This window comes from Hylobates moloch, unplaced genomic scaffold (genome assembly GCF_009828535.3).
Source record: "Hylobates moloch isolate HMO894 unplaced genomic scaffold, HMol_V3 SCAFFOLD_9, whole genome shotgun sequence".
Lineage (NCBI taxonomy): Eukaryota > Metazoa > Chordata > Mammalia > Primates > Hylobatidae > Hylobates > Hylobates moloch.
In genome coordinates, this window is record NW_026652284.1 from 56822760 (window position 1) to 56839835 (window position 17076).

Consider the following 17076-nt stretch of genomic DNA (forward strand, 5'->3'; position numbering starts at 1 on the left):
TATCTATTTGGTCCATTTAGTCTACAGTGCAGATTAATTCCAATGTTTCTTTGTTGATTTTCTGTCTGGAATGTCTGTCCAATAATGCAAGTTGGGTGTTGAAATCTCCAGCTATTATTATATTGGGATCTATCTCTCTCTTTAGCTCTAATAATATTTGCTTTATATATCTGAGTGCTACAGTGTTGGGTGCATATCTATTTAAAGTTGTTATACCCTCTTGATCATTATATAATGATATCTTCATCATTATATAATGACCTTCTTTGTTTCTTTTTGTAGAATTGTCTGAAATCTATTTTGTTTTCCATAAGTATAGCTACTCCTGCTTTCTTTTTTCAACTGCAATGATATCTTTTTCCATTCCTTTCTTTTCAGTTACGTGTTTCTTTATAGGTGAAGTGTATTTCTTGTAAGGAATGGACTGTTGGGTCTTATATATATTTTTTTATTCATTCAGCCTCTCTCTATCTTTTGATTAGAGAAGTTAGTCCATTTATATTCAATTTTATTCTTGATAACTAAGGACTTTCTACTGCCATTTTGTTATTTTTTTCTGTTTGTTTTGTAGCCTTCTCTTCCTTCCTTCTTTGTTATGAAGGTGATTTTCTCCAGTGGTATGTTTTAATTTATTGCTTTTTATTTTTTGTGTATCTTTGGGAAGCTTTTTGATTTGAGGCTACCCAGATACTTGCAAATAACATCTTATGACCAATTGTTTTAAACCAATGTCAACTTAACACTCATTGCAAAAACAAGCTAATAAATGAACGAGCAAAGAGAAATCTAATAAAAACTTTACACTTTAATCTCATCCCCCAACTTTTTAACTTTTTGTTGTTTCTATTATATCTTATTTTATTATTTCCTGAAAAGTTGTAGTTTTTTTATAATTTTATCTTTTAGCCTTTCTACTCAAGATATGAGTAGTTTCCACACCACTACTAGCATTATAATATACTGTTTCATAAACAGATCTAAAAACAAAAATCACATGATTATCTCAATAATTGCAGAAAAGGCTATCAATGAAGTTCAACATCCTTTCATGTTAAAAACTCTCAATGAAATAAGTATTAAAGGAACATATGGCAAAATAAAAAGAGCCATCTATGACAATCCCACATCCAACATCATACTGAATGAACAAAGGCTGGAAGCATTTTCCTTGAAAACCAGACAAGAAAAGGATGCCTTCTCTCACCACTCCTATTTAACACATTAGTGGAAGTCCTGGTCAGAGCAACCAGACAAGAGAAAGGAATAAAGAGCATCCAAATGGGAAGACAGAAAGTTAAACTACCCAGTTTTCAGACGATGTTATTCTATATCTAAAAAACCCCACAGTTTCAGCTCAAAAACTCCTTTAGCTGATAAACAACCTCAGCAAAGTTTCAAGACACAAAGTCAATGTACGAAATCACTAGCATTCCTATACATAAAAAACAGCTAAGCCAAGAGCCAAATCAGGAAGGCAACTCCATTCACAATTGCCACAAAAAGAATAAAATACCGAGGAATATGGCTAACCAGGGAGATGAAAGATCTCTACAATGAGAATTACAAAATGTTGCTCAAAGAATCAAAGAAAACACAAACAGAAACTCTTTACATGCTCATGAATAGGAGGAATCAGTATCAATAAAACGGCCATACTATCCAAAGCAATTTACAGATGCAATGCTATTTCTAACATACTACCAATGAAATTCTCCACAGAACTAGAAAAAAAGTATTCAAAAATTCACAGGGAATGAAAAACAGACAAAACAGCCAAGGCAATGCTAAGCAAAAAGAACAAACCAGGAGGCATCATGTTACCTGACTTTGAACTATACTACAGGGCTACAATAACCAAAACAGCATGATAGTGGTACAAAAGCAGGCACATAGATCAAAGGAACAGAATAGAGAGTCCAGAAATAGTGCCACACTGCTAGAACCATCTCATCTTTGACAAAGCTTACAGTAAGAAGCAATGGGGAAAAGATTCCCTATTCAATATATGGTGCTGGGATAACTGGATAGCCATATGCAGAAGATTGCCTTCCTTACACGATAAACAAAAATCAACTCAAGATGGATTAAAGACTTAAATGTAAACTCCAAAACTATAAAAACTCTGTAAAACAACCTAAGCAATAGCATCCTGGACAAAGAAACAGGCAAAGATTTTATAACAAAGATGTCAAAAGTAATTGCAACAAAAGCAAAAATTGACAAATTGAATCTAATTAAACTTAAGAGCTTCTGCGCAGCAAAAGACAATATCAACAGAGTAAACAGACAACATACAGAATGGGAGGCAATACTTGCAAACTATTCATCTGAAAAAGCTCCTATATGTAACATCTATTAGAAATTTAAGCAAATTTATAAGAGAAAAACAAACAACCTCATTAAAAAGCAGGTAAAGGACATGAACAGAATATGTTAAAAGAAGACATACATACAGCCAATGAGAATATATAAAAAAAGCTCAATATCACTGATAATTAGAGAAATGCAAATCAAAATCACAATGAGATACCATCTCATATCAGTCAGAATGGCTATTACTAAAAAGTCAAAAAAGAACAGATGCTGGCGAGTTTGCAGAGAAAACGGAATGCTTATACACCATTGGTGGGAGTGTAAATTATTTCAACCATTGTGGAAAGCAGTATGACAATACCTCAAAGAGCTAAAATTATAATTACCATTTGACCCAGCAATACACCTGGAAGAATATAAATCGTTCTACCATAAAGACTCATGCATTCCTATGTTCATCACAGCAGTATTCACAATAGCAAAGACATGGAATCAACCTAAATGCCCATAAATGGCAGGCTGGATAAAGATAATGTGGTACAAATACACCATGAAATACTATGCAGCCATAAAAAAGAACAAGATCATGTCTTTTCCATGAACACAGATGGAGCTGGAGGCTATAATTATCCTTAGCAAACTAACACAAGAAACCAAATACCACATGTTATCATTTATAAATGGGAGCTAAATAGTGAGAACTCATGAACACAAAGAAGAGAACAACAGACACTTTAGGCTACTTGAGGGTGGAGGATTGGAGAAAGGAGAGGAGCAGAAAAAAATAACTATTGGGTACTAGGTTTAGTACCTGGGTGATGAAATAATCTGTACCACAGACCTCTGTGACATGAGTTTGTCTCTATAACAAACCTGCACATATACATCTGAACCTAAAATGAAATTTTTTAAAACTTAGAAAAAAATACCAAAAGAATTTTGTTAATAATTGATATTGATTACATGTTGAAATAACATTTTAGATATTTCAGGTTAAATAAAATACATTAAAATTTTAAAAATCCATGTTTGTGTGTTTACTATTACCAGTGAGTTTTGTACCTTCAGATAATTTCTTACTGTTTAACAACCTTTTTTTCAGATTAAAGAACTCCCTTTAGTGTATTTTGTAGGACAGGTCAGGTGTTGATGAATGTCCAAAGCTTTCACTTTGTTTGGAAGTACTTATTTCTCCTTCATGTTTGTAGAGTATTTTCACCAGATGTACTATTCTAGGGTAAAAGGTTTTTTTCACCTTCATACTTTGAATATGTCACGCCAGTCTCTCCTGGCCTGTAAAGTTTCCACTGAAAAGTTTGCTGCCAGATGTATTGGAGCTCCATCGTTGTTGTTTTTTATCTTGCTACTTTTTGGATTCTTTCTTTATCCTTGCCCTTTGGGAGTTTGATTATTCAATATCTTCAGGTAGTCTTCTTTGGGTTACATCTGCTTCATGTTCTCTGACCTTCTTTTACTTGAATATTAATATCTTTCCCTAGGATTGAAAAGTTCTCTGTTATTATTCCTTTGAAGAAATTTTCTACCCTGATCTCTCTTTCTACCTCCTCTTTAAGACCAATAACTCTTGGATTTGCCCTTTGAGGCTATTTTCCAGACATTGTAGGCATGCTTTAGTCTTTAGTCTTTTGTCTTTTGTCTCCTCTATGTATTTTCAATATCCTATCTTCAAGTTCACTAATTCTTTCTTCTGTTTAATCAACTGTGCTACTGAGATACTATGATACATTCTTCAGTATATCGTTTGAATTTTTCAGCTCTAGAATTTCTGCTTGATTCTTTTAAATTATCTCTATCTCTTTGTTAAATTATCCATAGAATTCTGAATTTCTTCTCTGTATTGTGTTAAATTTTGTTGAACTTCCTCAAAATATCTATTTTGAATTATCTGTCTGAAAGGTCACACATCTCTGTCTCTCCAGGATTGGTCACTGGTGCCAAATTTAGTTTTTTTGGTAAGATCATATTTTCCTGGATGGTCTTGATGCTTGTGGATGTTCATTGGTGTCTAGCATTGGAGAGTTAGGCATTTATTGTAATCTTCATAGTCTAGGTATATTTGTATTCATTCTTCTTGGGATGGCTTTCCAAGTATTCAAAGGGAATTATGTGTTGTATTCTAAGTCTTTGGTCACTGCAGCCATATCTGCATTAGGAAGCAACTCAAGCCCAGTGACACTGTGACTCTTGAAGACTCGTAGAGGTATCATATTTGTGGTCTTGAGTAAGATCTAGGAGAATTTTCTGAATCACCAGGAAAAGACTCTTGTTCTCTTCCCTTACTTTTCCACCAAAAAAATTGATTCTCTCTTTCTTCGTTGAGCTGTCTGGAGCTGAGGGAGGGGTGACACAAGCACCGCTGTGGCCACCACCACTGGGACTGCCCTTGGTCAGACCCAAAGCCAGCACAGCACTGCTTCTCACCCAAGGATCTTGGCAACCGGTGCCTGGTTACTGCTCACGTTCCCTCCAGGCCCAAGAGCTCTACAATTAACAGGTGGCAAAGCCAGCCAGGCTTCTGGCCTTCCCTTTGGGGTAGTGAGCTCCCCACAGCCCAGGGCAGGTCCAGAAATGTTGTTTGGGAACCACAGCCTAGAGATGAGAACGTTGGGAATCTACCCAGTGCTCTATTTTTCTGGGGCTGAGCTGACACCCAAGCCACAAGACAAAGTACTTCTCACTCTCCTTTCTTCTTTCCTCAAGCAGAAGGAGCCTCTCCCCATGGCCATCACCACGCCAGGCCTGCGGCAAGTATTGCCTGGCTACTGCCGATGCTCACTCAAGGCCCAAGGGCTCTTCAGTCAGCTTCTGGTGAATGCTGCCAGACCTAGGTCTTTCTGTTCAGGTCAGTGGGCTCCCCTCTGTCCCAGGGTGGGTCAAAAAATGCTTTTTGGGGACCAAGGCCTTGCATCAAGGACCCCAGGAGCCCACTTGACGCAGGATGGAGAGGGCTGGTGACAGCAATTCAGGAGTGGCTTTTCTACCATCTTCAGTGCCTTTTTCTTTAATAGGGTTTTAAAACCAGGTACTGTGACTGCTCATCTGATTTTTTGTTCTTATGAAGGTGCTTTCTTGCGTGGATGGTTGATCAATTTAGTGTTCCTGTAGAAGAGCGGAGGATGATCACTAGAGGGTTCTATTTGGCCATCTTACTTTTCTCCTCAGTATTTGAGTTTTAATTTTTTTTTCAAATTCTGTACCATATTGCTACTGACTCATAATTTTTTTCTAAATTAAGTTATAAATAGGGTAAATCAAAACAAAGCAAATGCCTTTCTTCTAAAGTTTATATCTAAATAATTTGTTTTCCCATCTGCTCTAGCAAATAAGCATATAGAAGAAGAGAATAAGCCTTTTCCTCTCTTGAAATTGTTTTACTAACATATGGTAATAGACATCTTAAAAATACATGCAGACATTTGGCTAGTCATTTTCAAAAATATCTTGATATAATCAGGCTTAGATGTAAACCAGTAAAATTATACATACTTGAGATTTACTTTTTTAAAACTTTTACTTTAAGTTCAGGGGAAGGATGTATGGGCAGCTGTGTTACATAGGTGGAAGACCATGTGATGATTCCCCAAAGACCTAAAGACAAATACAATTTGGCCCAGCAATTCTATTACTGGGTATATATATATACCCAAAGGAATATAAATCGTTTTATTATAAAGACACATGAATGTGCATATTCACTGAAACACTATTCACATTAACAAGGACATGGAATCAACCTAAATACCCATCAGTGATAGACTGGATTAAAAAAGATGTGGTACATGTATACCATGGAATACTATGCAGTCATAAAAAAGAACAAGATCATGTCCTTTGCAGAGACATGAATGAAGCTGGAGGCCATCATCCTTAGCAAACTAACACAGGAACAGAAAACCAAATACCACATGTTCTCACTTATAAGTGAAAGTTCTGGCCAGGGCAATCAGGCAAAAGAAAGAAATAAAGGGCAGCCAAATAGAAAGAGAGGAAGTTAAACTATCCCTGTTTACAGATGACATGATCCTATATCTAGAACACCCCATAGTCTCAGTCCAAAAGCTTCTTAAGCAGATTTACTTTAAAGTGATCCATCAGGGAAATGGAATAAATGAAAAGATACATAAAATGAGATGGCAAAATTCTGAAGTTGAGTGATATATACCACTGTCTTTGAGTTCGATATATCATTCTCTACTTCTGTGTTTGTTTGAAATGTCTGATAATTTTAAAAAGGTCCTCATTTTAGAATACTTAGAATTATTGTCAAATGCTAAAGCAGGCATAGTAAATTATTGTTTCCTTGACCATTGAGGATATATATTGCAAATCCAATGTTTTATATATTTCATAATTAAATCATCTCATGGTCAAGATTGTCAATTAATAATAACCACCTTTTTAAAAGCCAAGATAAACTCTTCCATGCATTTTTGTATACTAGTACATTAGTATTTCATTTACATATGTATCCCAGTAGATAATAAAATTGTAATACCTCAGTTTGGGCTCTGTCTGCACATATACCTACAGTCTATATTCCTCTACAATGGCCTCTGTCTCAAGCTGAATGTGCTAGGCTCTGTAATGTTCATACCTAATGTCATCTTTACACCTGTTTGCATTGATTTTAATATATAGTATCTTTCCTTAACATATCCTAAAACATATCATGATTTGAAGCATTTATCAAGGAGGTCAGCTTTGACCTAATGACCACCCTGCAGAAGCATGATGGAAATTGCTTGTGTGAGACAGCATAGTTTTTCATATTCTCTGTTAACAGTGACCTGTAAACGAAGTCTAAATCCAAAGCAACTTAACTCTCAGCCATTGGTGGGGTAATGCCTCAGACAGCTAGAGACACAAGGAATCTCAGATATATTTACTATTATTGAGCTGTGGATCCTGTTCCAAGGCAACAAATCTCAGATGACTCAGGAACCTCCACTTTTGCCTTTCCCCTGGAGCCACATATTGCCAGCAACACACCTACAAGTGAAACAAAATTAGGTTTATTCGCTGATTGTAGCAAGCAAAACCACACACCATAGGGGGCAGTTAGGAATTGGGAGGGACTTACAGGATTTGGGTTCAGTAAGGACTTGGAAGAGACTTACAGGATTTATGCTCACATTAGATAATTGTTGGGGAGTGTTCCAGGAAGGAGGGGCTTGTTCTAGATTGGGAGCTTTTAGAGAGGGGGCAATACTATGATTAGATATCTTAATAATTTTTATCAGGATGAGATAATAAAAAATAAAACAGATCTGAATGGTAAAGAAGCAGAATTCTGTCCTGTTAGCCAAGGAGTCAAGGGGGATATTTGGTAAGTTTTGAAGTTTGCATAGTAACATTGAATTTGTTTGTACTTAAACATAATTACCAAGTAGTCTTGTTTGTGTCTCACTTCCCACATTCACAGAGCAATGTTATCAGATGTTGGTGATCTTTAAAACAGTTTATATCCCACAGTAAAATTCAATAGCCAACCTATAAGGGCCAGTCCCACTCTTAACAACATCAGGCATAGATATTAGGCCCAGCTGTTAGAGATTCCTTTTTTCCTTCTCAGAGGTCTATCCTTCCATTAGCTTGAAACATGGTATTATCATTTATGTGCATCAAACTTGATCAATATTGACAATTTCATATAGTTCATATTACATTAAGATGAAGAGGATGTTATGCTTAGTCTACATTAGCTTAAAGCCCACAAAGTATGTGTTCTTTGTATTACAAAATTTATAGATGCCATTTTTAATAAAGAATCAATATACATAAGGTCTTATCAAGAATAGGATGCATATTCTGCAGAATAAGGCAGTAGAAAGAATACACGTGGGCTTTGGAAGACAGGCTTGAATTCAAGTTCTGACTACTACTTATTACTTATGCAACCTTGAATAAATTGTGTAATCACTCTAAATCTCCATAAGATCATCTACAAAATGTGCCTAACAAATACTAAGCATTCAGTAAAAACTAATTAGTTTGATTCCCTTCTGTTGAAATCTACAGCTGAATACAATCTCCATTAATTTTCTCAATGCTTATATATACTTATCATAATAAACTTTTCCTGAAAAATAGGTCTAAGAAATATATTCCAAAAATTTGAAGAAAAAAAAGTGTGATTTCTCGTGTCATATAAAATTCTCCTATCATTTTATTTCCCTCTAAGGCCTGGTTGTCAGGAAATTCACACTTTCATTAAGAAACATAGGAGACAATTGCAAAAATTATTTCAAGTTTCTAACACAGCTATTTCCATTATTCTTTATTATTTACAAGTCCTCTTTTATCTTTATTTCAAATGTATTGTTCTACATATGTTTCTTAATTTTTAAAGCCACATGATATTGTATTTTAAAGTCAAGGAAGTATAATTTTTAAAAAAAGTTATGTAAATGATCCCTCCAAATGCTTATAAAGTTCAAGAAGACAGCCGGGCATGGTGGCTCATGCTTGTAATCCCAGCACTTTGGGAGGCCGAGGCGGGCGGATCACGAGGTCAGGAGATCGAGACCACGGTGAAACCCCGTCTCTACTAAAAATACAAAAAAATTAGCCAGGCGTGGTGGCGGGTGCCTGTAGTCCCAGCTACTCAGAGAGGCTGAGGCAGGAGAATGGCGTGAACCAGGGAGGCAGAGCTTGCAGTGAGCCGAGATTGCGCCACTGCACTCCAGCCTGGGTGACAGAGAGAGACTCCGTCTCAAAGAAAAAAAAAAAAAAAAAATTCAAGAAGGCAAAAAGGCAAACAAAATTACAAACAAAACCACGTACTATTTATTGTAGTTAGTATATCAGCTGAATAAACATGTAATAGTTCTTTATAATATGCCATAGTATTTTTGTACACACTTACAGGACTTGAAACACACAATCATAATTTCTTTTTTTTTTTTTTTTTTTGAGACGGAGTCTTGCTCTGTCGCCCAGGCTGGAGTGCAGTGGCACAATCTCGGCTCACTGCAAGCTCCACCCTGCCTCACCTCCGGATACTGGGACTACAGGCCCCCACCACCCCGGCTAATTTTTTGTATTTTATAGAGACAGGGTTCACCGTGGTTTTGAGTGAAAACTCATAATACGAAGGTTAGTTGGGTGAAGCTCAGCCCCTACTGCTGTAGTTGGTCTTGAGGTGAAACTTATAGTCATTATATCTCTCCACCATCCATTAGAGATTTCCTTTCTGTCAGCTAAAAGTTGTGTGGTATATTTGGCTGCCTTGTGGATTGACATGAACTGTCCTGACCACTTGATTATTTACTGTGTCTTACACAGCGGATTCTCACTGGTGTGGTATACAAAGATGTTAAGCATTTTACTAATTCCTATAGTTCTACTTAGTGCCACTTTCTCAGACTTCCTTGCTATGTATTCCATTTTTTCCCATTTGAGGCCCTAACTAGCCAAACCATTCACTATTTCCCATGAGGCTATACATACCTATCTTTGGGTCACTTCTCTCTTCACACAAAGTAGATGACCATCAGATATCTGCAGTTTGATGTGTTGACAAGATTTTGTCTCACTGCTTCTCTCTTGGCCACCGAAGAAGGACTGTCATGTAGCATCTCAAGTACTTGCCACTCCTTGCTCATCTGTTCCAGATAATATATACAATACCATCAATGGCACCAATGAGGTGCCCTGCAAAATGTTAAAATATAGTCTACAACCCACTGGGTAAGACCATAAATAAATGCTGTAAATATGAACTCTTTCTGATAAATTTTTTTTTTTTTTTTTTTTTTTTTGAGACGGAGTCTCGCTCTGTCACCCTGACTGGAGTGCAGTGGCGCAATCTCGGCTCACTGCAAGCTCCGCTTCCCGGGTTCATGCCATTCTCCTGCCTCAGCCTCTCCGAGTAGCTGGGACTACAGGCGCCCGCCACCACGCCCGGCTAATTTTTTGTGTTTTTAGTAGAGACGGGGTTTCACCGTGGTCTCGATCTCCTGACCTCATGATCCGCCCGCCTCGGCCTCCCAAAGTGCTGGGATTACAAGCGTGAGCCACCACGCCTGGCTCTTTCTGATAAATTTGTGATGGGTGTCTTTGTCCATTTTCTGTTGCTTTTAAGAGAATACCTAAAACTGGGAAATTTATAAAGAAAATAATTTATTTCTTACAATTATGGAGGCTGAGAAGTTCAAAGTCAAGCGGCCTTATCTACTGAGGGCCTTCTTGCTGGTGGGAACTCTCTGGAGAATCATGAGGTGGCACAGGGAATCACATGGTGAGGTGGCTGAGTGTGCTATCTGAGGTCTCTCTCTTCTTAAAAAGCCACCAGTCCTACTCCCATAACTCATCAATCCATTAACCCATTAATGCATAAATCCATTAATTCATGAATGGAAAGGCTCCACCTCTCGAAACTGCCACATTGAGGATTAAATTCAGCATGAGTTTTGGAGGGGATAAGCATTCAAACCATAGCAATGTGTATTAAAAGGAATGCTTTCAACAAAGTACTAGAAATATATTGCATGCCAGAGACTATATTAATTTAGTAAAGCTACAGCATCCAGCACAGTAACTAAAAATGGGGCTATTACTCTTTAAGTTTATAGTAGTCCACTGTTGTATACAGTGATCTATCTTATTTTTTGCTGGGACCAAACTGGTGAATTAAATGACGATATAATGGAAACTGAACCTTGCATCCTTTAAGTCTTTTTTGAATTGATGTATAAAATTTGTGCAAGTTTATGGGGTATGTGTGGGATTTTAATACATGTATGCAATGTGTAACAATCAAATCAGGGTATGTAGGATACCTGTCTCCTTGGACACTTATCAATTTTATGTGTTGAGTTTTATGTGGCCTTTCCTACCATAATAGCTTTTACTCTACTGTAATTGTTTTAATCCTAAGTCAAGGAATTAATAAGAGAATTTCGCCAACTGCTAAGTGCTTCAATGACACATTTGGGAAATGAGGAATGACCACCAAATTTCCCACCGTGAGCTGTACCTGATTGAAAACTTCATATCACCTGATCTACATGTGGCCCTACTCTAACAGGGATCTGCAATGGCACTATAGGTCCCTAGATACCGGAGACAACTTGAACCTAAACCTAATAACCCTTGAAAGATATGAGTATTTCTTCTTTTTGAGTATATGAATATCCAAGTAAATGGCAACAAGCAATCTCTGGGTCTGAAAATTGACAGGTTGGAAACTGAAAAAGAATGAATGGATATCCATTGTAGTAGTTAATCTCAGTCTTCTGTTTATTTCTTAACTCTTTGGATTGTAGCTAGTAAACAACACCCTTTTGGATGCTCATCTACCATGCTGTTAGGACAGCATGTTATATTAGCCCTTTGTATATCAGTTATACCCTATGACTCATAGTCTGACTCTTCTGTCAGTTACAGTGATTATCCCATCTTGTTTCTGATGGTCAAGTGCTGCCTTTGCTATTGCATCATCCTATCACCCTAATTGCTACTAGATGGCCACTGGGGAAAAAAAAGCACCCCTCTCCAAAAAAAAACCTCCCTCTGATACCCCAGGACTACAGAGAAAAGCCACTACTGAGTGCTAGATGATCCTGATCCCTTCACCAGTGTATTTCTTATTGTTTTGTTAAACAGAGTGTTCTCCATTCCCCCTTGAAGGACAACTAGTGTGTTTTCTCTTCTTCTGTAGTAGATCCATTCTAGCATAACTCTTGGACGTACAATCCCTTTACTCCCTCAGAAGGTGGAATTTTTGATCCGGTGGCCAGCAAGAGAGGTGTCGGCAAATTTTGAAAAAACTGACTATTGCCTTGTAGGAAACATACCTTACGTGTGACTTTACATAATTTTCAAGCAAGGGACAACCACTGTCCTCAAAAACAGGAGAATGGGCCAATTCTGCAGACTCGGAGTGCTTCAGGGGATATCAGATATCATGATATGCCTATCCCAAGTCTCTATATCCAAACTATTCCTGTCAGGACTCTGGATTTAGCATAAGAGTTGTTGAGACTGACATTCAGCCTCTTCAATAATTAGGTCCTGAGACTGATTTTCAGTTTGGCCTGACCTCCAGCTTTGGGAGATTGAGTTTCTTTAAATATTACCAAGGAGGCCCTCCAGCTTTCACTTTAAACTCCACAGTTCTTACATTGCTCTTCACCCTAGACCTATCAAACACCACAGATATTACACATACCAGTGCATTTTCTCCCACTTTCATCCCATCCCAATTCACCACAGATGAAGTTCTAGCAGATGTTTTATACAGCATGTCAGGGACTATCGACATTCCACAGACACCACTAATAGTCTTCACTGCCAACTAACCAGTGAGTGATCCAACTTCAAAATCCTCTCCTCAGAATTTGCCTCTGGTACCAAGTGTCTTGGGGCAGATTCTTCACAAGGAGAGAGCCTGACACAAGAATTCAGGTGCATGTGATTTATTAAGAGTATGCTCTCAGAACAAAGGGAGTGGAGGAAGCAGGACAAGACATGGGAAGGAACTAAGCACAGACGTAGTTTCACCTGGATTCTAGCTTTAGCTAATCCCACAGGAAGCTTTGGAACATGAATGACACCAATTTGTTGGTACTACCCTGAGACAAGATAGCCTCATAAAATGAATTGGGACATAGTCTCACTTTTTTATCTCAGGTTTTTTAAAGATTTGAATTATTTTTTATACTAAAAGTTTGCTAGAATTCACTACAAAGCCAACTGGGCCTTAAACTTATTTACTTTGAGAGAAATTTGAAAAATCAATCCATTTGTCTTAGTCTGTTTAGGATACTGTAATGAAATACTTTAGACCGAGTAGCTTATAAAGAGGAGGCATTTGTTTTTTACAATTCTTAAGGCTGGGTAGTCTAGCATCATGGTAGCAACAGACTCAGTGTCTGGTTCGGAGATGATGCCTTCTAACTGTGTCTTCAGAGGGTAGAAGGGGCAAAGGGGCTCTCTGGAGCCACTTTTAAAAGGGCATTAGGCAGCCGGGCATGGTGGCTCATGCCTGTAATCCCAGCACTTTGGGAGGCTGAGGAGGGTGGATCACAAGGTCAGGAGATCGAGACCATCTTGGCTAAACCCGTCTCTACTAAAAATACAAAAAATTAGCCGGGCGTGGTGGCAGGCGCCTGTTGTCCCAGCTACTCGGGAGGCTGAGGCAGGAGAATGGCGTGAACCCAAGAGGCGGGTCTTGCAGTGAGCCGAGATCATGCCACTGCATTCCAGCCTGGGCAATAGAGCAAGACTCCCTCTCAAAAAAAAAAAGAAAACAAAATAAAAGGCATTAATCTCATTCAAGGGGCTGGTGCTCTCACGATCTAATTGACTCTCAAAGGTCCTGACTTCTATTAACATCACATCAGTGATTGGGCTTTTAAAATGTGAATTTTAGGGGACGCAGGCATTCAAACCATAGCACAATTCTAATATATATAAAATATTATTTTGATTATTATGTATAAAATTTTGATAAGTTGTATTTTCCAAGAAATTCATCAGTTTCTTCTAAATTTTCAGATTTATTGCCATAAAATTCTTCATAATCACATTTAATTATCATTTTAATGTTTGTGGAATCTGGGTTGAAGTTCCATTTTTATTTTTGATATTGATCATTTATGTTATCTTTTTTCTTCATCTTGCTAGGGATCTTTTTATAAGCGTTTCAAATTATAAAATTGTTATTATTTTGATGATTTTAATTTTTTATATTTATCTTCTATTTTGTTGATCCCTGCTCCTTACTATCATTGTACTTCTTTTTTTTCAAACTTTTTCTTTAATTTTGTATTTTTTTTTTATTATTATACTTTAGGTTTTAGGGTACATGTGCACAATGTGCAGGTTTGTTACATATGTATCCATGTGCCATGTTGTTTTGCTGCACCCATTAACTCATCATTTAGCATTAGGTATATCTCCTAATGCTGTCCCTCCCCCCACCCCACAACAGTCCCCGGAGTGTGATGTTCCCCTTCCTGTGTCCATGAGTTCTCATTGTTCAATTCCCACCTATGAGTGAGAACATGCGGTGTTTGGCTTTTTGTCCTTGCGATAGTTTACTGAGAATGATGTTTTCCAGTTTCATCCATGTCCCTACAAAGGACATGAACTCATCATTTTTTATGGCTTCATAGTACTCCATGGTGTATATGTGCCACATTTTCTTAATCCAGTCTATCGTTGTTGGATGTTTGGGTTGGTTCCAACCCTTTGCTATTGTGAATAGTGCCGCAATAAACATACGTGTGCATGTGTCTTTATAGCAGCATGATTTATAGTCCTTTGGGTATATACCCAGTAATGGGATGGCTGGGTCAAATGGTATTTCTAGTTCTAGATCCCTGAGGAATCGCCACACTGACTTCCACAATGGTTGAACTAGTTTGCAGTCCCACCAACAGTGTAAAAGTGTTCCTATTTCTCCACATCTTCTCCAGCACCTGTTGTTTCCTGACTTTTTAATGATGGACATTCTAACTGGTGTGAGATGGTATCTCACTGTGGTTTTGATTTGCATTTCTCTGATGGCCAGTGATGATGAGCATTTTTTCATGTGTTTTTTGGCTGCATAAATGTCTTCTTTTGAGAAGTGTCTGTTCATGTCCTTCGCCCACTTTTTGATGGGGTTGTTTGTTTTTTTCTTGTAAATTTGTTTGAGTTCATTGTAGATTCTGGATATTAGCCCTTTGTCAGATGAGTAGGTTGCAAAAATTTTCTCCCATTCTGTAGGTTGCCTGTTCACTCTGATGGTAGTTTCTTTTGCTGTGCAGAAGCTCTTTAGTTTAATGAGATCCCATTTGTCAATTTTGGCTTTTGTCGCCATTGCTTTTGGTGTTTTAGACATGAAGTCCTTGCCCATGCCTATGTCCTGAATGGTATTGCCTAGGTTTTCTTGTAGAATTTTAATGGTTTTAGGTCTAACATTTAAGTCTTTAATCCATCTTGAATTAATTTTTGTATCAGGTGTAAGGAAGGGATCCAGTTGCAGCTTTCTACATATGGCTAGCCAGTTTTCCCAGCACCATTTATTAAATAGGGAATCCTTTCCCCATTTCTTGTTTTTGTCAGGTTTGTCAAAGATCAGATAGTTGTAGATATGCGGCATCATTTCTGAGGGCTCTGTTCTGTTCCATTGATCTATGTCTCTGTTGTGGTACCAGTACCATGCTGTTTTGGTTACTGTAGCCTTGTAATATAGTTTGAAGTCAGGTAGCGTGATGCCTCCAGCTTTGTTCTTTTGGCTTAGGATTGATAGGTTTGATTTATTTTTCTAGTTCCTTGATATGAAACTTCAAATAATTGATTTTCAGTCTTACATTTTTAAGTATATATTGTAATGCACTTCTAAGCACTGCCTTAATGCAATCTCACAAGTCTTAGTACATTATATCTGTGTTAACAATCAGTTCAAAATCTTTTAAGATTTTATTATGATTTCTTATTTGACCTATGAGCTATTTGAAGTATACTGATAATTTCCAAATGTTTGCATATTTTTGTTATACATTTTTTATTCATTTCTTGTTATTTTAACAGTGGTCAGAAAAGATACTTTGAATTATTTCTTTCCTTTGAATTTTTTTGATATGTTTCATGTGCACTTGAAAAGAATATGTATATTCTGTCACTGTTGAGTGTGGTTTCTGTACATTTCAATTAGGTTAAGGCTTTTTATCATGTTGCTCAGGTCTCATGTCTTCTATATTCTCACTGACAACTTATCTCCTTTTTCTATCAGTTAGAGAGATGTATTCAAATCTTCCAACATAATTGGGAATTTATATATTTGCTCTTAATATCATTAATTTTTGCATTATATTGAAGTTATTATTGCATTTATACAGATTATGAATTATTATATCTTTCCAGTAAATTGACCTATTTTCATTAGGAAGCATTCTTGTTTACCTCTAGTAATCCTTCCTTCATTAATATCTACTTTAATATTAGTATAACTACATAAGTCATATTTTTTAGGGAGGTTCATGTTGCATGGCTCTGTGTCCTCATATTCTAAGAGTGTCTCTTATAAGTCTCATATTAAAATAGCATAGAGTAAGGTATTCTAAAATTATCATTCTGTCTGACATTGTAATCATTTAATTGGAGTATTTAGTCCATTTATGTTTAATGTGATTATTGATATGATTTGTCTATATCTAGTATCTTACTATTACTTTGCCTTAGATTTACATATTTAAATGCTTCTTTCCTCCTCTTTCTTGCCTTATTTTATCAATATGTTATTATTTGCCTTTTTTCCCTCCTTAAATGGTAGTTTTACATTCTTTTACTATTATTTTGCTTATGCTAGCTATTGCTATTTGCTCCGTTGACATATTATAAGCCCAAAATATAAAACCACTGAAGTTCAAATGCCTGATTTTACTAAGTACAGGTATATCTCCTTCAAACAATCAATCTGTCTTGGACAGAACTTTAAATCTGAAGAATACATTCTAGTATAAAATCAATTCTGACAGCAGTAGTGGTAAGAACAAAATCAACTTATTATGGTTATTGGTGACAATCCACAGCATCTAATACACAATAACACTGCCAGCTTTGAGATCCTTACTAGAAAGTTCCTTCAGAATAATTTTGCCTATCTTTGTCCAACATGCCTCTTGGTTCTGGCCCAATTTTCAAAACTGATTCTTTTGTTTTATTGAATTTTTATGAATTATGCATAGTCTTTCAGGTTATTTCTTCTTTTATCATTTAGCATTGGTTCTTGATCAATACATGCAGATTCAA

At 36.8% G+C, this 17076-nt stretch overlaps 1 long non-coding RNA gene across 1 annotated transcript in view; it reads left to right on the plus strand.

Annotated features, from left to right (window-relative positions):
* LOC116813333 (uncharacterized) overlaps nt 1-17076 on the plus strand; it is a 115637-nt gene that overhangs the window by 84868 nt on the left and 13693 nt on the right. The window lies entirely within an intron of this gene.